The following is a 23,806-nucleotide window of genomic DNA, read 5'->3' on the forward strand; positions in this document are numbered from 1 at the left end:
CGGGGGTCAAAACATCTCGAAATCACTTGTAACTTCGGGATTCTCTCTAAAATCATTATATCCAACGGCCCTGAAAATTTGGTGAAAAGTTGTCGGGACCGTGGCGCCCGGAGTGCACATGGTCCTGGACATTTTTCTCGAAATTTTGGGAGCACAATCCAATCATAAAATAAAGCTTAACCCCAAGAAATTGGCGGGATATTCAATCTCTAGGTCGGCCAAAAGATGAAATTACGACCTAGGGTTTCATACATAAGAGCTCTCTTTCTTCATTGGAAGGGATCCAAATTTTGTTTTCAGGAACCTCATATGTAGCGAAAGAGCAGATCTTTGAAGACTTCAACAACATTCAACATCCCTCTATCAAGCACTTATCAATTCATTTTATCCACTTAGGGCTTGGAAGGCATTGAAGAACAATAGGAGATTACCGACTGAAGATTGGCTTGTACCCCTCCCTTGAGGGTTGGGTATGATTTCATGTTGTTTTCATGTCTTTGCATAAGCTTCAATATATCATTTATTCATGCTTTAGATCACATTGCATCTTGATTTAGAGCATTTACATTATCATTTACAAGCAATTAGGGTTTACTTTCTAGGTTGCTCTAGCTTGCTTTCTTGCATTTTAGGACCTTGCACACACACTAGGTCTGCACACACAATACATTTTACAATACAACTTGGCTATTCATGGAGGTGGAAATCACCGAAGTGGGGGTTTGACTAAGGCAAAACCCTATATAGCCGCCCATACCCTTTTTAGATATAAGTGCAGGTTTCGGGACTCGGACGACACCGTAGGAGATAGATCCGGGAAAAGCAGGTCGAGACAGCACTCCACATCAAATTGCAGAGCAAAAGACCTGGACAGGGGCGCTGGGCACCCTGGTCCTACTAGGATAGGGGTGCTGGGTGCCGTGGTCCTTGGGACAGAGGCGTTGGGCGCCCTGGTCCTCCGGACAGACAACATTTTTTGACACTTCCGACAGTTTTCCAGAGTGCAAAACAGCAATTTCAGGTACCGTTTTCGGGACAAAATCAGGATAGTGGTGCCCGCGCCCCCGTCCCGAAAATTTTCAATCTGATTTTGACTCCGGGTATGCATCTGCATTCTTATTTCATCCTTGTATTTACAACTGTTCATTGTTTAATCTCAATTCTGCAATCTTGTTATTCGTTTGTACATACATTTTGGGATTAGGACTTGAACTTGTATCATTTTATCTTTCAATTTCAACGAAGGAATAGAAATCCTAATAGGTAGCCCATGGATCTCTCTTTTACAAGAAGAAGTAGCCAATTGTGTGATACCTCTAGGCTCTTTCGTATTCCGTAATGTGTGTCAAAAGGTAGGATTAGGGCATGTTAACCTAGTCTTGCTTTTTCCCCTACACAGGTAACAATCAGATCAAATCATATGACTATGGAATGGAAGATGAATTTGTCAGATTGGAACCAGTAATGCAAGAATTAGTTCAGAGTATCGATCCAATTGTTTTGGTAACATTAGAAAATTCCACTGTGACTATTGAAGAACATAAAGAATAAGAAAATCAAGATAATTCAAATCCTCCTAGGTATGTGAAGCTGAATCATTCTGAAGATTAGATCATTAGAGATAAAAGGAAAGGTGTGATGACAAGAAGAAGGTTAGCTACTAAAGAGGTATGTTTAATTTCTCAAATTGAACTAGAATCATTTATTGAAGCAAGTAAAGATGAAAATTGGATGAAAGCAATGGAAGAGGAATTGAATCAGATGGACAAGAATAAAACATGGGAATTGGTTCCCAGGCCTAAAGATAAAGATGTTATTGGAACTAAATAGGTTTTCAGGAATAAATTAAATGAGGAAGCTCAGGTTGTAAGAAACAAGGCTAGATTGGTTTGCAAAGGATATTCATAGGAGGAAGGAGTTGATTATGATGAGACTTATGCTCCAGTTGCAAAAATTGAAGCGGTAAGACTATTTCTTGCCTATGTTGCACACAAGAACTACAAGGTATATCAGATGGATATTAAATGTACATTTTTGAATGTAGAGCTTGAGGAATAAGTCTACATTGAGCAGCCTAATGGATTTTCTTTATCAGAGGACAAGGACAGGGTTTACAGATTGAAGAAAGCTTTATATGGACTGAAAAAGGCCCCTAGAGCATGGTATGCTAGATTAGATAAATATCTTTCAAAGCTCAATTTCAACAAAGGTTATAAGATCAAGCGTGATGACATAATGATCATTTCTAGTCTTTGTTGATGATATCATTTTTGGAGGAGAAGAAAATTTATGCATGAAATGTGCTGATGATATGAAGAATGAATTTGAAATGTCTATGATTGGAGAGATGAAATTCTTCTTATGTGTGCAGATTACTCAGACTGATAAAGGTATTTTCATTTGTCAAACTAAATATGTGAAGGAATTGTTAAAGAAATTTGGTCTTGAAAATTCAAAACCTGTTGGTACTCCTATGATAACTGGTTGCAAATTGACTAAGGAAGATGAATCCCTTAGAGTGAACCCATCTAGATACAAATCAATGATTGGTGGAATGTTGTACTTAACTTAGATTAGACTAGATATAATGAATGCTATTTGCATTTCTTGTAGATTTCAGTCTAATCTGAGAGGAAGTCATGATATTATTATTAAGAGGATATTCATATATTTGGCAGGTACAATAGACTATGGGTTATGCTATCCTAAGGATGATGATTTCAGATTACGTGCCTATACAGACTCTGATTGGGTAGGAGATGTTGATGACAGGAAGAGCACTACAGGTGGTGCATTCTTTCTTGGGAAGAAATTGGTTTTATGGTTTAGCAAGAAACAATCATGCACTTCATTATCTAATGTTGAAGCTGAATATGTAGTTGCTGCAGCCAATTGTAGTCAAATTTTATGGATGAAGCAGATGTTGAAAGATATAAGGGTAAGTTATGATGAGCCTATTGTTATTCACTGTGATAAAACTGCTTCTATTGATATGTCAAAGAATCTGATATTTCATTCCAAGTCAAAACACATTTCTATAAGGTATAATTTATTGAAGGAAAAGGTTGAAGCAAAGGAAGTCATATTGGTTTAAGTGCCTACTAAGGAACAGATTGCAAATATTCTGACAAAACCATTTCCTAAAGATACTTTTGAATATCTCAGAGATCAATTGGGGGTCACTACCCCTCCGAAAGAGACTTAGAGATGCAGGGATGCATCAATCCAGTGGGCTTATTAGACATGTTTTTTGATCCAAGTTGATGGGATGATGTTGTTTCTCATGGGGATTAGTCAGTTGTATGGTTTAGTATTTTGTTTTGGCATCAACCCTTTGTCATTGATGTCAAAGGGGGAGATAGTATTCATGTGAAAAATTGATAATCTTAGGGGGAGAGATATTTTGTTGGTTTTTGCAGTTTTGGGGAGATTGTTGGCATTCCTTAGCACTTGGATGTTTTTCGCATTCAGTGTTGCCATCAATGCTAAAGGGGGATATTGTTGGCAATAGTGACTATGTGTTGTCATTGATGTCAACACTGTATGCCGATTAGATTTGGTTCTTTCCCGGTTGGTTCCTGGTCCCAGTTGGACTTGGTTTTGGTTGATTCTAATCCAGTATGATCAGATCCTTGAATTCCATTTTGGATGGTTATTCAGGATGGTTATATGCTTGTCATATTGATTTGTTTCATGTTTTGGTGCTCTGGAAGGTATTGCTTATGTTCTTGATTGATATTCTTGGTACCGGTAAGCTTTAGTAGTTGGCAATATTTGAGGATTTGGTTAAGTGATTTTGGTTGGATGGCTTATGGAAATGGTTTCTAACATTATAAAGGTGCTTCTTGATCATTTCCTAATTTTTGGTTGGCTTCACATTGGCCAACGTGATGATTTGGTGGTCCTATTTAGATCCGGTTGGTTTTTCTGTGTTATTGCACTAAGAGTTTCTACCGATTGGTGAAACGTGTTGGAGGTTGGTCTTAGTGTGATTTTCGACAGATATAATTGTTTGGTAATTTGAATTAGGTCCATGCTATGTAATGTAAATCATAATATTGGTCTAATGGTTTTGTGTGATGTAATTCTTGTAATTATGGGTTTATGGGTTTAGGGTTTAGCCAACCTTGTTATCAAGGTTGATGATCTGTATTTATAGGTAGCTTATTTATGTTATTTGGTATCGATTGTTATGTTTTCATTATTAGAGAAAGGTTTATGTGCAAACAAGGTTAGATCATTCAACGAAGGTTGTGAAGGATTTGGTGTTGCAAGGTAGACATCCGTTCTTAACCGAAACTATATCAAGCATTAGGAGATGCTACTTTCACAGTTCATTTTCTTTGGATTGTAGTTCAATGTTTATGTAAGTCAGTGAGACTTCCCTTTGTGATGAGCAGTGAACTCTAGGCGGTTGGCCTGATTGCAAGTGCAATCCCCATTGCAATTATTTCACAGACTGTTGCAGAAGTATTATCTGATTGTGGGTAGGGTTTCCCACCGTGGTTTTTCCCTTTACCGAGTTTTCCACGTCAAAAATATTGGTGTTGTGTGTACTATGCTTTCATGTTTTATCTTTTATTGTGTTGTTCTTATCTCGCTTTGGTAAAAGGTTTATAATTTTCTTTAATTGTTAAACTTGTGGAAAATTGATTCAGCCCCCCCCCCCCCCCTCTTAGTTTTGCTCTAGTATTAAAACATCCTAACATTATTATCATCAAGTTTCATGAAGAGCACATTATAAATGGGGTTGGAATGTCCATGAAAAGCTAGTATGTGATAATGTCCCTATATTTTATCCTTTCATCTTACTAAATGAGATTATGATCACAAGGTAAAGCTCAACCTCTACTTTTATGCTCAAGGGAACAAAGTTTTTGAATCTATATATAAAAATTTGAATGAATATTAAGAAACTATTAGATAAGAATCTTAGAGATTGACATGTGTAGTTAAAATTTGTTTTATGGACTAATATGATTAGACTTAAATCTACCTTAGGTACATCTCCTTATTGTCTATTCTATGGTTTGGATCTAAGCTTTCTAGTAAATCTTTAGACATCAAACCTATAATTTATGAAATTTCATATAGACACTAAAATTATTCATCTAATTATTCAACCCTAATTATTGTCATATTATCTATTAAATACCATTTACCATGAATTTAGGTAATGTCATATTTATTAACACATTTACCATTCATTGCCATTAATAATGGAGTTTTAAATCTACAAATAAAAATTTGACTGATATTATTTAAAGACTATTAGATAAGAACCTTAGAGATTAACATATGTGATTAAAATTTGTTTTATGGGCTAATAGGATTAGAGTCAAATCTACCTTAGTACCTCTCCTTATTGTTTGCTCTATGGATTGGATCTAATCTTTCAAATAAATCTTTGGATCTCAACCATATAATTTATGAAATGTAACATGGACATTATAGAAACTAAAATTATTCATCCAATTATTGAACCCTAATTATTGTCATGTTATCCATTAAATACCATTTACCATGGTATTCAATAATACTTTTTAATTAATCGATTTATTATTTATTATCATTAATAATCATTTATCATATCATTAATTAATAATAATTTAATAATCTATTTGAATAAATAATATTTTAATATATAAACAAACAAAAGCTAATTATTCATTCTCTTGACAAATTTTTTATTTTTGTCTCATCAGTTAATCCTCTAACGAGTTGAGATCATGCTTGGAATTTGATGGATGTGTCATATGAATATTTTGTGATGGTTTGGTCATTTGAACACCTTTCATTTGACATTTTAAGAAAAATATAAATTGTCAAACAAAAATGATAAATTTCATATATAATCTTATATATTTAAATATTTTTATCAATTTTATGAATCACACATATTAAGGTACCTCCATTCAGATATGTTTGTAATTAGATTTGAAGAAGCGCGAGTAATGATATATGATAGAAGGCAACGACTTATTCATCCATTGGCTTTGAGGAAAGAGATATCAATTGCTGTGTCGCTTCCTCCTGCATTGATACAAGCACATCGTAGAGCTCGTCCTTGTTCTTAAGATTTATGTCCAAGGAATACTCGATCAAGAGATTTCGATTAGAGTAAAGGGGTTTGAGAGCTATATTTTGGAGACCGGCGTGAAGGATGATATCTTAGAGGAGATCTGTGTGAAGCTTGTAAAATACATGTTCCTTACTTGGGATTCAATGACTTAACTAGACAATAAACTCACATGGATGCATGCAAGGAGAATGGAATGTGGCTAGGGTTTACTGAACTTTTCAAAGATCGAAGGCCAATCTTTTGCAGTTTTGGCAATGCGGCTAGGGTTTTTTTTTGTCTTTCACCTCGGAAAATTAGGGCACAAAATTTCAAATACAGGAAGGAGGATTGTGTTTCACGGGTATCTTCAAGTGAAGAAAAACATTTATTGATGTTAATACAGTGATCGAATATGGCTGATAGAGGACATTTAGGTTCATGGGCGGATGTGGGCTGGGAAGACCCACCTCATGTTCTGCAGTGGGTCTACACGAATAGAAGATGGAAGGACATGGCGATATAGGTAAATCAGAGTGAAAATAACAAGGTTTTTCAGCCAGCTTCAAAATACTTTCAAGGCTTCTTTGGGAACAGACGAAGTGTGGCATGGAGGCAGAATAACAATGGGAGGAGATTCACTCAAGGGCGTTTTAATAATGGTGCGAATCAAGGGAATTTTGAGAAGAAATTCAAGGGCTTTTCGAGGAAATGGTCTTTGGATCTGGGCAATCAGCAAATGTTTTCTAGGGTTGTTGGCTTGGCAAATAAGGAGACTATGGCTAGGGTTTCTATTTCTTCACAGCAAGTGGGAAATAAGGTAAATGTGAACCTGAAGGAAGCTAGTTCAGAAAAGGTAAGTAAGATACCTTCTGATCCTATTTTGCCGGGGGTTTCTTCATCACAGGTTTGGGATCCTACCCCTTGTATTGATCTTTTGGGTTCCTATGTCAATAAGAAAGTGAATTGTTTGCATACGAATGCTATTTCTGGGGAAATTTGGGGTGATCAAATTAGTTTGTTAAAGCTTTATCATAAATTGCAGAAAAGATTGGGGGGATATGCATTATTTTCAATTATTGTCTGCAAATGCTTTTATTATTGTCTTTGGTTCTCCTTCTTTTAGAGATGAGGTATTAAGAACTTCGCATCATTGGTTTGGAAAACATTTAATTTCAATTGCGGCTTGGAAACCTTTTTTTGTTCCTTCTTGGTCTAGTTCGAAACTTATTCCTTTGTGGTTTGGTTTACCTAAAATTCCTTTTGAATTTATGGATCCAGAAGTTCTTGAGAAAATTGGAAATACTATTGGAACTTTTTTAACATCTAAAATGGACTTTGTGGATGGGGAGGTTCTGGTAAAAATTTGTGTTCTTATTAACCCTAACAATGTTTGCCCCCGTACTTGTAATATCAAGTCTCATGATGGTATTTGGCACCAGTCAAATGAGAAATTAGATACGGAGCTTCTTAAGTCTCCTTTACTTTTGGATGCTTTGTTACTTATGGATTTTAAGAAAAACCAGCAAGTTGTTGGCTTTGTCCCTAAATCCCTTAATACAGATAGTTTGTCGATGGGACCTTCGGTTGAAGGATGTGGATTAAAAATAATCCATTGTGTCATAGTTCTAGGAAACCAAATGATCACACTTCGGGTTCGGTCTCACTTTCATCTTTACTGAAGACATTTTCTAATAACGGGGGTATAGTGGATGGTAATCCCCTGATGAATGGAGTAGATCATCCATTGATGATAGATTGCCCTAAGATGCCAAATAATCACACAAAGGGTAAGGATGACAATTTGTCTTGATGCACTCAAAAGGAGGTTTTGGATTCTTCAAAGAATGTGAATTTAGATAAAAATGTAGTGGTTGATATGGAAACTATTAAACAGGTACCTGCCATAGGTTTTCCTAATGATGCCTCTTTAGTTCAGGAAATTAAGAATTTGGTGTCTAATAATTCCCCTCTGAATGTTGAAATTAATATGGCTAATGAATCTTCCTTAGGGAATAGTAATCTGTCAGAGGTTGTCCTTGTTATTATGCCAGATGAGAATCTGGTTCAGCAAGTAAATGATATTTTTAACAATCATGCACATCAAATGGATGAGGGTATTACTGATAGAGTTGTTTTTTCAATTGAGAATGATTTGGGGGGTATAAACTTGACCCTTCCAATTTCTGCATCTGCTAATCCTTTTGCGGTTTTGGCTACAACAGAGTTGGGTTTTGAAGATAATCCATTTATCTTGGCTTCTCCAAAGTCATGCAAGAGTTTACCAATTGTCCAAACAACTCCAGTTTTTTCACCATCGGTGGTTTCTCCTAGGAGAGGTAGGCCTCCAAATAATCTTAAGACTCAAATGGAAATTGATGTTGGAATTCAAAAGACTTTGTCCCTTTCTCCTGCTAGTGGGCAAGGGAGGCATTCGGTCTCTCTTGGTAGGCCTAAGAAAACATGCCTAACTCCTATAAGTGTAAAAAGAAAGAGGAGTAAAAGATTTGTGACTAGTCCTCCTGTGACAAGATCAGGGGCTGTGAAACGTAATTTGCAAGGTTGCTTCGGGGAAAGCAAAAATTCTCCAATTAATGGGAAGAGGGGAGCTTTGGCCTCCCCTCGAGGACAATGAGAATTATTTCTTGGAATGTTAGGGTCTTAAATTCCCCTAACAAGAGACACTTAATTAAGTCCCAGATGGACTTAATTAAGTGTGATATTTTTATGTTGCAAGAAACAAAGTTGTCAAAGGAGTCTACTGAGTTGGTTTTTTCATCTTGGAGAAGGTGGAATTTTCTTTCTTCTCCGGCTTGTGGTGCTTCAGGAGGTTTGGCATTGCTTTGGAATAATTATAATATTGAGGTAGAGTTAATGGCATCTGCTACAAATTGGATGTTGGCTTTAGTTATAAGAAAGATTTCAAAGGTTAAATTCTGGCTTTTTAACATTTATGCTCTATCAAGAATTCAAGGGAAGAGTAAGTTATGGGGTGAATTAAAGAGGATTTCTTCTCCCTTAAAACATGGTTCCTTTTTATTATCTTCAAGGGTGATTTTAATGCTATCACTAATTTAGATGAGAAAAGAGGAGGTGTTTTCCCTAATAAAAGGATTATGGATGACTTTGGGGATTTCATTTCTGATATGAGCCTTTTTTATTGTAAGTCTCAGAATGGGGTTTTCACATCGACAAACATGAGAAGGGATTTTTCTTAGATTGTTGAGAGATTAGATCAGTTTTTGTTATCTGAGAATTGGATTGATTTAGATTTTGAATTCTTTTCCTCTATTCTACCGGTCTCAGGTTCTAATCATTTTCCAATTTCTCTTTCAGTTATTGAGGATAGGACTTCTTTTAAGCCTCCATTTAAATTTGAGCCCATGTGGTTTAGCGATTCTTCCTTTTTGCCTTTGCTTATGAAATGGTGGAATTCTGCTCCTTTTTGTTTTGGGTCCTGTATGTTTCAGATTGATAAGAAGTTAAGTTATTTGAAATTGAATATTAGGGAATGGAATATCTTGCATTTTAAGAACATTTTTCAGGAGAAACAAAGGATTCAAGATATGATTGAGTGTCTTAATACTCATGTGCTTCAACATGGTATGGTGCCACAAGTTTTTGATGAATTGAAGTCACTAAAATTACAACTTGAGGAGGTGTTCGCTAGAGATGAAATCTATTGGAGACAGAAATCTAGACAGTTATGGCTTTCAGATGGTGACAGGAACACAAAAATTTTCATTCTTCAATTAAGATTAAAAGATGTAAGAATAGAATATCTTGTATTTAGTGTCAGAATGGAAATTTATTGATAGAGCCAGAGGACATTGCTTCAGAGGTAGTTAGGTTTTTTAAGTCATTATTATCTTCGGAAAATGGAAATCTCAACAATGATATTATATCTAATATTCCTCCTTTAGTATCTTTAGAAGACAATAAGATGTTGATGTCTCCCCTTTCCTTAGAAGAAGTTAAGAGTGTTGTCTTTGCCATGAATCCAGATAAAGCTTCAGGACTAGATGGTTTTACTTCTTTATTTTTTCAGAAATGTTGGGATTTTGTGGGAAATGATTTTTTATTAGCTCTCGAGGAAGCTAGGAGAAATAGGTCTATTTTAAAAGAACTTAATACTACAATGATTGCAATTATTCCTAAAAAAGAGGATACTAAGACTTTTGCTGACTTCCGCCCCATTGCTTTATGTAACACTTTGTATAAGATATTTACAAAGGCAATTTCCCTTAGGTTGGAAAAAATTCTACCTAGGATCATTTCATTGGAGCAAGGTGGTTTTGTTCCTAGAAGGGAGACGACAGAGGGTGCAATTGTAGCACATGAGGTGTTGCATTCTATTTCCACCCAAAGAACCCCGACCACGATACTTAAACTAGACATGATGAAGGCTTATGATAGAGTAGAGTGGGGGGCTTTATGTGTTGTTCTTGAGAAGTTAGGTTTTTCCAAGGCCCGGGTTAAATGGATTCGTGCATGTATTTCTTCTGCAAGATTCTCGGTTTTAATTAATGGTTCTCCTTGTGGTTTTTTCACTTCCTCTAGGGGTTTGAGATAGGGAGATCCCCTTTCTCCCTTTTTGTTTATTCTCCTAGCTGAAACCTTTAGTTGGGCTATTAGGGTTGCTAAAGTGGGGGGGCTTTGGAAAGGTATAAGGATTCAGAATATTCCCCAAAGTATTTCTCATTGTCTCTTTGCAGATGATACTCTGTTATTTGGACATGCTTCGTTAGTAGAGGCAAAAGTGATTAAAGGAATAATACAAAATTATGCATCATTTTCTGGTTAGAAAGTGAATGGTGATAAATCAAAGGTTTTTTTCCTTAATACATCACAACTAGTTCAGCATAGGTTGCAATCCTTTTGGGGATTTGAGACTGGAAATCTTCCATGTACTTACCTTGGGATTCCTTTCTTTGTTAAACAGGATAAGATTGGTTTTTGGGATAAGATTATTTTGGTCATTTCTAAAAGAATTCTCTCATGGAATCATAGATGGTTAACTTTGGTAGGTAAAATTGTTCTTATCAAGTCTGTTTTGAATGTTGTTCCCATATATCTCATGTTTGTTTTGAAGTCTCCAAAAGTAGCTATTGTTAGTTTACAAGATACTCTTAGAGATTTTCTTTGGAACAATAATAAAGATGGCAAGAAGAAACTCTCTTTAGTTGCATGGGATAAGGTATGTTTGCCTAAGGAACCTGGGGGAACAGGAATTCAGAGTCTGAAAAATCAGAATTTAGCCTTAGGTGCTAAGTTGGTTTGGAAATTATATGACAAGCCTAGCTCCTTATGGGCACAGATTATGTTTGGCAAATATTTAAATATTGGACTGAGAGTGTACATTTTTAAAGTCTCAAATTTGCCTTCGGGTTCTGCTATTTGGAATTTCCTTTGTAAATGTAGATCAGTTATTTTGCCTCATCTCTCATGGATTGTTCATAATGGTAGAAAGGTTAGATTCTGGGATGAAGTATGGAATGGACACACACCTTTGGTGAATATTAGGGATTGGTCTCCTCTGATCACTATTCTTTCCTCCCTTTGGGGTGTTTTTGTAGCAGATTATTTTGAAATTGTGACTAGTGGACCCCTTAAGCTAGCTAGATGGAAGTCGATTGATTTCTTAGATGTTGATCAAAGCATGAAATTAGATTTCGAGAAGATTTTGGGGGATAGAATTGCATTTCTTTCTGATTCTAAGGATGAACTTATTTGGACAAAGAATATTTCTGGTAATTACACTATTAAAGATGGTTACAACTCTCTTATGGTTGCTAAAGATTTATCATCTTGGCCTTATAAGTTGTTTTGGCATTCGGCTTGTCTTCCTAAAGCTGGAGCCTTTGTTTGGTTGACAGTTCAGGACAGAGTCCTTACAGGTATGAGACTAGACGGGCTTGGTATTACTGTTGTTTTCCCTTGTGTCCTTTGTAACAAAAATTTGGAATCTTCTTCACACCTATTCCTACATTATGATTATGCTTATGAATGTTGGCAATGGTTGTTTGAGAAGTTAAATATATCCTTTGTTATTGGTAAGGATCTCATTTCCCATTTTAGATCTTGGCCCTTTATGTTTGCCTCATCTTTTTATGCATGCCTTTGGATCATATCTCCATCTATTGTGATTTGGAATGTTTGGCTAGAGAGAAACAACAAGATATTTTAAAAAAAAAGGTCTCCTGTGTCTGAGGTTCTATTAAAAATTGAGTCTTCAATCTCTGAGGTTGTTTTGTCATTTATTTATAAGAATTTGGAAAATCTTACTTCTTTTTCGCACTGGGAAAGTAGAGTTACTAGAGTTTGGAAGAAGTTGTCAGTTTTACCCTCTCATGGTTCAATTTTAAAAAAGAATGATGCAATAGGTAAGAGATGCTCTGCTAGATGGAAACCTCCTCCATAGGGGCACTTTAAACTGAATTTTGATGGGGCTTCTTGTGGTAACCCTGGGCTGGCTGGGGTAGGCATGGTAATTTATGATCACAATGCAAATTTTATTCGAGCTAAGTGTCATGCTATTGGTTTTAAATCTAACAATTATGCGGAATTTCATGCTTTGTCTTTTGGATTGGATATGGCAATCTCTTTGGGAATTAAGGACTTAATAATTGAAGGTGATTCTATGGTGATTATTCAATGTGTTATGAATAAGAAATCGAATTGTTGGAATTTGTAGTATATACTTGATCCCATTTTACAAAAATTAGAATTGTTTGAACCTTTCTTGGTATCCCATTGTTACAGAGAAGTGAATAAGATTGTGGATTATTTGGCAAATCTAGCCATTGATAGCAATGCTAATCAGCGAGAGGTAATTCCTTCTAGGGTATAGGAAGGTTTGCAGCAGTAGTTATATGATTTTCTTGAGTAATGTTGATGTAAAATTTTATGATGATAATTATTCCCGCTTTCCCCTTTCATTTCAAGTATTCATGTTCGTTGTCTGGAGGAGAGTTTGAGCTCATGGTATTTGATACAATAGGGTTTTTCCAAAAGTTTTTTGATACTTTCTTTTTTGGTAGGAAGGTTTTTGGCTCATGGGATTTGGCACAGGGCTTTGGAAAATTTTGTCTTCTTCCATTGATAGCAGTTGTGGAGTCTACAGTTGAAAATTATCTGATGGGTTTTTTTGGCAAATTGTCATATGGGCTCTATGCAAAACTGATATTATATGTGTTGTGACTGCATTTTGTATGTGGTTTTGGGCGGGGTGCATAAACTGATCCGTTAGATACTATAGGTTTATTTTATGAGCTGTGACCGGAGGTTTTCTTCCCAAGATTCTTTCCTCTGACATGCTCTTTGAATCCTGTGTAAAAAATAAAAAAAATATTAATAAAAAAGTTTAGTGGAATAATTCACTTTTATTAAAATAAAATAAAATCACACATATTAAGTATGATAAAGATATATATTTCTATTTTTAATAAAACAATGCAAATAATTTAGCTATTATTATTAAATATATTATTATATACAATTTAAATTAACTAAATATTTTTAATGAGAATTATATTCTTAAAAATGTCAATAAAAATTAAATTTATAAACTAATTCAATTTTTTAAATTCATAAAAAATGAACAAATGATCATATGATTATCAAATTCTAGACTTGGTTGAAATGACAAATTTCTATTATTAATTGAGTTGTTTTCACAATTTGTCCAATTAACTCAAATATCTAATTCTATCTTTTTTTTCAAAAAAAAAAAATTACTTTGATTGAAAAAATCTAACTGACAATTACAAATGCTATAATAACAAACACCATTTTCATAAATAAATATATGGCTACAATATACTTGTCACATTGGCAATACTATCACCATTTAATCGGCTAAATAACTGACCATACATTTTATTTGTCTGCAACAACAATGTTTGATTAGTGTTTTTCAAAGAAGCCCACAAGATGTGTTAAAAACAATTTATATCATAGATATCAGAGCAAGGTTTCCAACACTAGGAACCTTTCTCCATTATGTTTCACTTAACTTATTATTTTCTTTTGTTTGTTTATTTCATTACTCGTGTAGGATGCCTCCGACTACGCGACTAGCTTGTAGGCGCAAAAGGGGTCCTAGACATGCTCGCATGGCACGCGAAGATGTCAGAGAGGAAGAGCCAATTCCTGAAGTTAATCCAGAGGTTCCTCCCGTGCAACCTATGGACCCAAACAAAAATATATTGGATGCACTATAGAACTTGATAGGGGTTATCAAGGATATACTACCACTAGTTGGTCATCAGGAAGAGGGTCAGGCTAAGCATGAGCCTGAGTCAGTACACCAACCCAAGCCAGCTCTAGATATAGCACCTTTAGTTGTAGAGAGAGAACCCCGTGATCCCAAAAAATAGATCAGATACATTTTACATCTACAACCACCATCATTTGCATGATCTACCGATGGGGTAGAGGTTGAGTCTTGGCTTTGAGTTTGGAGAGGTGCTTCAGATTGTGTCCCTACGAAAGCAATCTGAAAGCACGGGTTGCTATTCACCTTTTGAGAGGGACAACTTCCACATGGTGGAGACAAGAACAATATAAGAATGACATAGTTATTGACACCATCACTTGGGAGACCTTCTTGGAGAGATTCAAGGATAGATACATGTCAGAGCACTTTAGGCAGTGCAAAATTGATGAGTTTCATGACCTTCAATAGAAGGGACTCTCAGTGTCGCAATATGAGAGTAAGTTCTTTGAGCTCCTACCATACATAGATTACATGAAAGATGAGAAGTTGCTCGTTAACTGTTTTGTTAGGGGATTAAATGTTGGAATAGCAGGACCAGTTCGTATGGCTGCTCTAGGAAGCCTTTAGGTGGCCATGGAGAAGGCCTTGTTAGCAGAGGAGATTCGAAGTGGACCACAGGACACGCGAGATCAGTTTCAAAATCGTAACCCTTCACCTCAATCATTCAAGTTTCAGAAACCCCCTCATTCTCAACAACAGTCATAGCAGAACCAGAGGCAAAGGCCTCCACGGGGAAATTAGGGCTTTAAGATGAAGCAGTGGCAGATGCAAGGCCCTAGACATGACCAACAACCACAAGATCCAGTCACACCTCCAACTCAGACTCAGCAGTCCACTAGGGGTGGTTATAGTGGATCTAATAGGACAGAAGGACAACAAAACTTTAGGCCACAGGGTGTTCAGATTCAGACTTATGGTGCTTTCTTTACTTGTGGAGCCATGTGACACATGGCGAGAGAGTGTCCACAGAGGCAGATGACAGGAAGCCAGTACATGGCCGATTCAGAACCTACAGTCGGGGAAATGGACAGTAAGTCCCATAGAGTTTTCATAGCGGTTGACAACTGCCAAGTTGATCATCAGGCCATAGTTATAGAGGCTTCAGGTGGAATCAGATGGGCAGATAGATTTGGAGCCCATTCATATTTTGGCTCTTCAGACGCTGGCCCTTCGAGGCCAAGAACTGGACTAGGTTAGGGTCCAGTGGGATTGTTATGATGAGGTTACAACATCATGGGAGGACACAACACTGATGAGATCTCAATACCTCCATCTTTTTGATGAACTCCAGGAGGAGCTTCATGCCTAGAGGGGGAGGGTGTGAGGCCCTACCCCAAGCCATCATAGGATTTCTCTAAATTTCATATTAGACTTATTATTTGTTATATTATGTTGATGTATTAAGGATAAAGATACTATTTAACAAGTGATTTGATATCATGGGATATGATGTATTCTACCTTGTGTTGATTTCAGTAATGTGAATTGATGTATATTATGCTTATGAGGAAATTGATTTCATGTGGAAAATGTAATTTGATATCATCTTTATTGCTTTTGATATTGATCGATGTATGTGATGTTGTGAAAATGATGATTTGTGTTTTAAGTATATTTCCTTTCATATACTCATATATGTATGTGGTATTGGATCTACTGATGTGTGAATTGAGATGTGCAGGATATTCATTTATGTGACCATGGAAATTTTACAGAGAACCAAGACTAGACCTATGTGAAAAAGTGAAGCCAAGGGTTATCTATTTGGAAAGGCAATACCTCGTGTGTAATGTGTTTAATTTTGTGTTAGTGATTGCATGAGTGTATGCTCCTAATTGTAATTATAATTGTAATTTTAGTTATTCCTTAAAGAGGACATGTCAAGTGGATGTGTGAAATATTGAATGGTGTCACTTGACACTTATAATGTGGTGTTGAGTTGTCATGTCACATGTCCTTAGGAGGATATTGTGGGACCCAATGCATTTTACAATTATCTTGAAATATCTCCATGAGACCACTTGATTAGGAAGCCTTTCATTTGGTCAAACCAAGTGTGACCCGTAGGTAAATGTTAGGTGAGCTTGGGAGGGATCAAACTAAGCCCTAGGGTAGATTTAGGGTCAATTTTGAGTGCCCACTTGATATACCTATGAGTGGGTAACATTTTGAGCCATGTGCCCACTCACATAGGGTTGTGGAGTCACCTTAAAATGAGGGTTTTTTGTTATGGTCGAAAATGAAGGAAGGAATCTAGGTACACTTCCCCATTCCCTTGTGGCAGTCCACCTTCCTTGTATTGGTGGGTTAGGAGGACTTTCCTATCTTGTACTCATGCAGTTCAAGTTTCCTAGAGAGTGGTAGGATCTCCCTTATCTTGAAAGCATCTTCTTCAATCTTTCAAGGAAGTGGTAGGGTGAGAGAACTATATTTAGGGATGATCTCCAAACTTGGGGATTTTGATCACCCACTCTCCAAACTTGGAGACAAAATTTCTTTGAATGAGAAATTGAGATAGGAGAAATATTGGCTTAGTCAGGAGATTAGGAAGGGATTGGACATCTCTTTTGCAAGATACTTTCCATCATCAGGAGTGAAGGTTGGTGTTAATTATTCCTTAGCAATTAGAAGCATACATGTTGTTCTATGTGAAAATCTGTATATTATGTTTAGGAGTTGAATGTAAATCTATGTTTTTGAACTATGTTTTTCCTTTGAAGTGTGTCTCGGTTGTTTCCTTTTCAATTTTTTCCTTGTTTTTGTGTACATGGGAGTCAAGATGATACTCACCCTTGGGAGGGAAGAGTGTTGGTGTTGGAAATAAGCCACACCCGAACTGATGATGGACTGGTCCAAGAGGGGCTAGTAGCTCAGTGGTAGAGCACTCTAGCAGCGTATGGAAGGTCCTAGGTTCGAGTCCTAACTGGTCCATGTCTCAACATGGTATCAGAGCCAGGTCCAGGCTAGGAGCCCCAAGCACATGAGAGGTGTGGCTTAAGGGGGGGGGGGGTGTTGGCGTTGGAAATAAGCCACACCTAGATAGACGATGTACTAGTCCAAGAGGGGCTAGTAGCTTAGTGGTAGAGAACTCTAGTAGCATATGGAAGGTCCTAGGTTCGAGTCCTAGTTGGTCCATGTCTCAACAAAGAGTAGTCTTGGGGTGAAGGGAGTATGACAATCCTTGGGTGAAGAGCCTCTCTTCTAGGAAGAGAGGAATAAACAAGGATCTAGGATCCTTGCTTCTATTCTTATGTTTGTTTTGGGGGTCACAAGGGGAGATATGGCTTGAAGCCATTTGGGGGTCATAAGGAGTGATTATTGGTCTAGTGAGAGACTCGGTAGATGGATTCTTAAGCCTTGTGAAGGCACATTTGCTATTAATGGTTATATTTCAATTTCTCCCCTTGGATACTTGGTCCACCTTCACCCATGTGTTTGAGCCATTTGAAGACTTTGTGATAGCCCTGGGATGGGAATTCTTTGTGAAAGTGTTTTCCTTGTTAAATCTGCATCTATATTTATGTGTGTTTACGTTTGAGTGTGCTTATATCCTTTCTGGATTTTTGGTTCTCCTAGCTTGGGGGTGGCCTTTGGTAGGCCTAGGTTGGGAGAGGAGCCTCCATGGTCATATGAAATATTTCATTTGTATGTAGGTTTACAAATTGGGTTAAAGGATGGAGGATAGCAAGTCTTCAATGTGGCTGTTAAGTGTGGATTTTCAATTGCATCTCATTTTTCATCTTCATATTAGATTTTCCTATTCTACATGGTTCTATTTATAGAAAATGAAGGTGTAAGAAGGAAAGAGACTATGAAATTCTTGTATTCATTATGTTCAAAGAAAGAAAATGCAATTATCTCCTTAAGTTTAGGAGTTAGTAGAGATACTATTTCAGTTGTAATACCTTTGGAAAGAAAATAATGTGAAGCAACATCTTTGTTAAATTGCAATATTTGCCTCTTGTTTTAAGTTGTTGACTAAAACTAGTTAGCCATGTATATAAATATGCAGTTTTAAATCACAATATTTGCTCTTCATTTATTTAGTAAAATTCACCTCTAGATATTTATAGAAATTAGTTATAAGTTGTTAATAGAAAGGAAATTTTTGACTTAGCATATAGATTTGAAAAGAAAACTCCAATTTGAAAATATGTTATTCATTTATTTGAATGAAAATGTTTATTTCTATGTTGTGAAATAAACTAGATTTAAAGGAAACAAAAATTACTCAGTGAGTTTATTTTAATAGATTACAGGTATTTGAGTTTATTTATATATACTGAAATACATTTAGTATATTTCAATGCTACTTATAGTTTTAATAAATCTATTTTAAGATATTAGAGTTTCAGCTTTATGAAATTATATATATATATAAACTTTTTAATAACATATTATTCATGTTTGGGGCCGAATTATTTTAAAAAAAATAAAAACAATAGACTAAACAAAGAATGGTAGGCTAATGAACCCTGAATCCCTGTCGGCCGCAGAGATTGGAGAAGAGTGCGCTGCAATTGCATTCGTAGTGGGGTGACCCACTGTCGGTCGCGACCATTGCGGCCACACCCACAGTGGGCAGCCCACCGTGGAAGCCACCGCGGAGCCGCCGTTACTTCCCCCTCCCCTTTGCCTTGTGCAATGCTGAGAATCAAAATTTTTGCCACCATCTTACCCTCATCAACCCTGTGATAAGATAATAGGAAAACATGAAACCCTAACGGGTTTATAAGTAAATAAAAATAAAATAAAATAATTCCCTAACTTAAAGTTAGGGCATGAATATATAAGGGTTTTTCTAATTTGGTAGCAGAGAAAGGTTTCCAACACTAGGAACCTTTCTCCATTACATTTCACTTAACTTATTATTTTCTTATGTTTGTTTCTTTCATTACTCGTGTAGGATGCCTCCGACTACATGACTAGCTCGTAGGTGTGAAAGGGGTCCTGGACATGCTTGTATGGCACGCGAAAAATGTCAGACAGGAAGAGCCAATTCACGAAGTTAATCTAGAGGTTCCTCTCATGCAATCTATGGACCTGAATCAAAATATATTGAATGCACTACAAAACCTGATAGGGGTTATCGAGGATAGACTACCACTAGCTAGTCATCGGGAAGAGAGTCAGGTTGACCATGAGCCTGAGTCAGTACACCAACCCAAGCCATCTCTAGATATAGCACCTGTAGTTGTAGAGAGAGGACCCCGTGATCCCCATGATCCCAGAAAATAGATCAGAGAACTTTTACATCTACAACCACCATCATTTGTAGGATCTACCAATGGGGTAAAGGCTACATGTTAGCTTTTGAGTCTGGAGAGGTTCTTCGGATTGTGGCCCTATGAGAGAAATCTGAAAGCACGGGTTTCTATTCACCTTTTCAGAGGGACAACTTCCACATGGTGGAGGTAGGAGCAGTATAAGAATGACATAGTTGTTGACACCATCACTTGGGAGACCTTGTTGGAGAGGTTCAAGGACAGATACATGTCAAAGCACTTTAGGCAGCATAGAGTTGATGAGTTTATTTGGTATGACAATATCTCATGTGTAATGTGTTTAATTTCATGTTACTGATTGCATGAGTGTATGCTCCGAATTGTAACTTCAGTTATTCTTTAAAGAGGACTTGTCAAGTGTATGTGTGAAATATTGAATGGTGTCACTTGACATTTATAATGTGGTGTTGAGTTGTCATGTCACATGTCCTTAGGAGGATATTGTGGGACCCAATGAATGTTATAAATATCTTGAAATATCTCCATGATACCACTTGATTAGGAAGCCTTTGGTTTGGTCAAACCAAGTGTGACCCGTAGGTAAACCTTCGGTGAGCTTGGGAGGGGTCAAACTAAGCCCTAGGATAGAGTTAGGGTCAATTTTGAGTGCCCACTTGATATACCTATTTGTGGGGAACATTTTGAGTCATGTGCCCACTCACATAGGGTTATGGAATCACCTTAAAATGAGGGTTTTCCCTTATGGTTAAAACCGAAGGAAGGAATCTAGGTACACTTCTCCATTCCCTTGTGGTAGTCCACCTTCTTTGTTTGGGTGGGTTAGGAGGAATTTCCTATCTTGTACTCATGAGGCTCAAGTTTCCTAGAGAGTAGTAGGGTCTCCCTTATCTTGAAAGCATCTTCTTCAAGCTTTCAAGGAAGTGGTAGGGTGAGAGAAGTCTATTTAGGGATGATCTACAAACCTGGGGATTTTGATAACCCACTCTCCAAACTTGGAGACAAAATTGCTTTGAATGAGAAATTGAGATAGGAGAAATATTGGCTAAGTTAGGAGATTAGGAAGGGATTGGACAACTCTTCTACAAGATACTTTCCATTGTCAGGAGTGAAGGTTGGTGTTAATTCTTCCTTAGCAATTAGAAGCATACATGTTGTTCTATGTGAAAATATGTATATTTTGTTTAGGAGTTGAATGTAAATCTATGTTTTTGAACTATGTTTTTCCTTTGAAGTGTGTCTTGGTTGTTTCTTTTTGGAGTTTTTCCTTGTTTGTGTGTACATGGGAGTCAAGACGATACTCACCCTTAGGAGGGAAGAGTAGTCTTGGGGTGAAGGGAGTATGATAGTCCTTGGGTGCAGAGTCTCTCTTCTGGGAAGAGAGGGATAAACAAGGATTTGGGATCCTTGTTGCTATTCTTATGTTTGTTTTGGGGGTCATGAGGGAAGATATAGCTTGAAGCCATTTGGGGGTCATAAGGAGTGATTATTGGTCTAGTGAGAGACCTGGTAGATGGATTCTTAAGTCTTGTGAAGGCACGTTTGTTATTAATGGTTATATTGCAGTTTCTTCCCTTGGATACTTGGTTCACCTTCACCCCTGTGTTTGAGTCATTTGAAGACTTTGTGATAGCCTTGGGATGGGAATTCTTTGTCCTAGTTCTTTCCTTGTTAAATCTGCATCTTTGTTTAAGTGTGTCTGTGTTTGAGTGTGCTTATATCCTGTTTGGATTTTTGGTTCTCCTAGCTCAGAGGTGGCCTCTGGTAGGCCTAGGTTGGGAGGTGAGCCTCCATGGTCATATGCAAAGTTTCATTTATATGCAGGTTTACAAATTGGGTTAAAGGATGGAGGATATCAAGTTTTCAATGTGGCTGTTAAGTGTGGATTTTCAAGTGCATCTCATTGTTCATCTTCATATTAGATTTTCCTATTCTACATGGTTGTATTTATAGAAAATGAAGTTGTAAGAAGGAAATAGACTATGGAATTCTTGTATTCATTATATCCAAAGAAAGCAAATATAATTATCTCCTTAAGTTCAAGAGTTAGTAGAGATACTATTTCAGTTGTAATACCTTTGGAAATAAAATAATGTGAAGCAACATCTTTGTTAAATTGCAATATTTGCCTCTTGTTTTAAGTTGATGACTAAAACTAGTTAGCCATGGATATAAATATGCAGTTTTAAATCAAAATATTTGCACTTCATTTATTTAGTAAAATTCACCTCTAGATATTTATAGAAATTAGTTATAAGTTGTTAATAGAAAGAAGATTTTTGACTTAGCATATAGATTGGAAAAGAAAACTCCAATTTGAAAATATGTTATTCATTTATTTGAATGAAAATGTTTATTTCTATGTTGTGAAATAAACTAGATTTAAAGGAAAGAAAAATTACTTAGTGAGTTTATTTTAATGAGATTACAAGTATTTGAGTTGATTTATATATAATGAAATACATTTAATTTATTTCAATGCTACTTATAATTTCAATTATAAATCTGTTTTAAGATGTTAGAGTTTCAACTTTGTGAAACTATATATATGCAGATATATATATTAATTTAAAAAAACAAAATACATATGTTTACAATTTTATTATATCAAGCTTTGATTTACACTAATCGGAGAAAAGAGTATAAATATACCCATTTGTATATATATAAATATATATCCATTTATATATATATATATATATATAGCAATCTATCTTTGAATTTTAATAAATAGGAAAATGAATATACATTTATCTTCAATTTTTTTAATAAACTAGAAAAAGTTTAGGAATACATACATATATATATAACTTTTTAATAACATATTATTCATGTTTGGGGCCAAATTATTTTAAAAAAATAAAAAAAATAAACTAAACAAAGAACGGCAGGCAAACAAACCCCAAAATCCTGTCGGCCGTAGAGATTGGAGAAGGGTGCGGCACGATTGCGTCCGCAGTGGGGCGACCCACTGTCGATTGCGACCACTGCGGCCACACCCATAGTGAACGTTCCACTATGGGCGTGTCCATAGTGGGCTTCGACCCATAGTGGACGTTCCACTATGGGTGCGTCCGCAGTGGGCTGTGACCCACAGTGGACGTTCCATTGTGTCCACTGTGGGCGTGTCCGCAGTGTGCCACGACCCATTGTAGAAGCCACCACAAAGTCGTTGTGACTCCCCCCTCCCCTTTCCCTTGTGCGTTGTCGAGACTCAAAATTTTCGCTGCTGGCTTGTCCTCATCAACCCTGCGATAAGATAACAGGGAAGCATGAAACCCTAACGAGTTTATAAGTAAATAAAAATATATTAAAAAAAATAATGCCCTAACTTAAAGTTAGGGCATGAATATATAAGGTTTCTTCTAAATAAGTTGATTTAAATGATATATATATATATATATATATATATATATATATAGGTGTATAATTTGATACACATACAAGTGGGATATGTGTATGGATACACATGCCATATATATATTTAATTAAATGACCTTTATAGTGACTTATCAATATAGATGAATACCTTTGTTTAAATAAATTAAAATATAGAAGAGATATTTATATATATTATGAATATATGTTTATATATATATATAAATGAGATATTTTAATTTATATAAAAATATATGCTTAAATGAGATATTTGTATGTATAAATATATGTTTATATATATGTGTAAATATATATAAATAAATCTTTAAGGAAAATGTATATGGAAATTATTAAGTGGATATACTAGTTGTAAAGGAGGAGTATTTTTAATTATAAATGAATTTTGATTAAATATGATTATTAGAATCCTTGAGAGGGAAAAATTAATTATCAATAAGGTTTATCATTTAGATAATAAACTTAAGTCTATAGAAGATTATTAGTTAGTCATTTTAACGATAATTATAGAGTTAAAATAATTCTTCCCATTAAAATCAATTGATTAATTTTAAATGATTTCATCTATTCTAGAGGTATTCTCTTAAGTCAATTTTAAAGAATTACCCTAAAGAAGGATGTTGATGAAGTAACCTAGGGGAGGATTTCATCCCACTCAGTTTAACATTCGTTCATGATTCCCTTCGAGTTTGTTTTTAAATAATTCTGTTTCATTGTGATTAAATCAATCTATTGAAGTTTGAGAAAATTGTTAGGAAAAAAATATAGTTAATAATACACCTCAACTATATGTGAACACTTGTTAATAAGCGTGTAAAAAAAATAAAAATT

The sequence above is a fragment of the Cryptomeria japonica genome, chromosome 5 (genome assembly GCF_030272615.1).
Source record: "Cryptomeria japonica chromosome 5, Sugi_1.0, whole genome shotgun sequence".
NCBI lineage: Eukaryota > Viridiplantae > Streptophyta > Pinopsida > Cupressales > Cupressaceae > Cryptomeria > Cryptomeria japonica.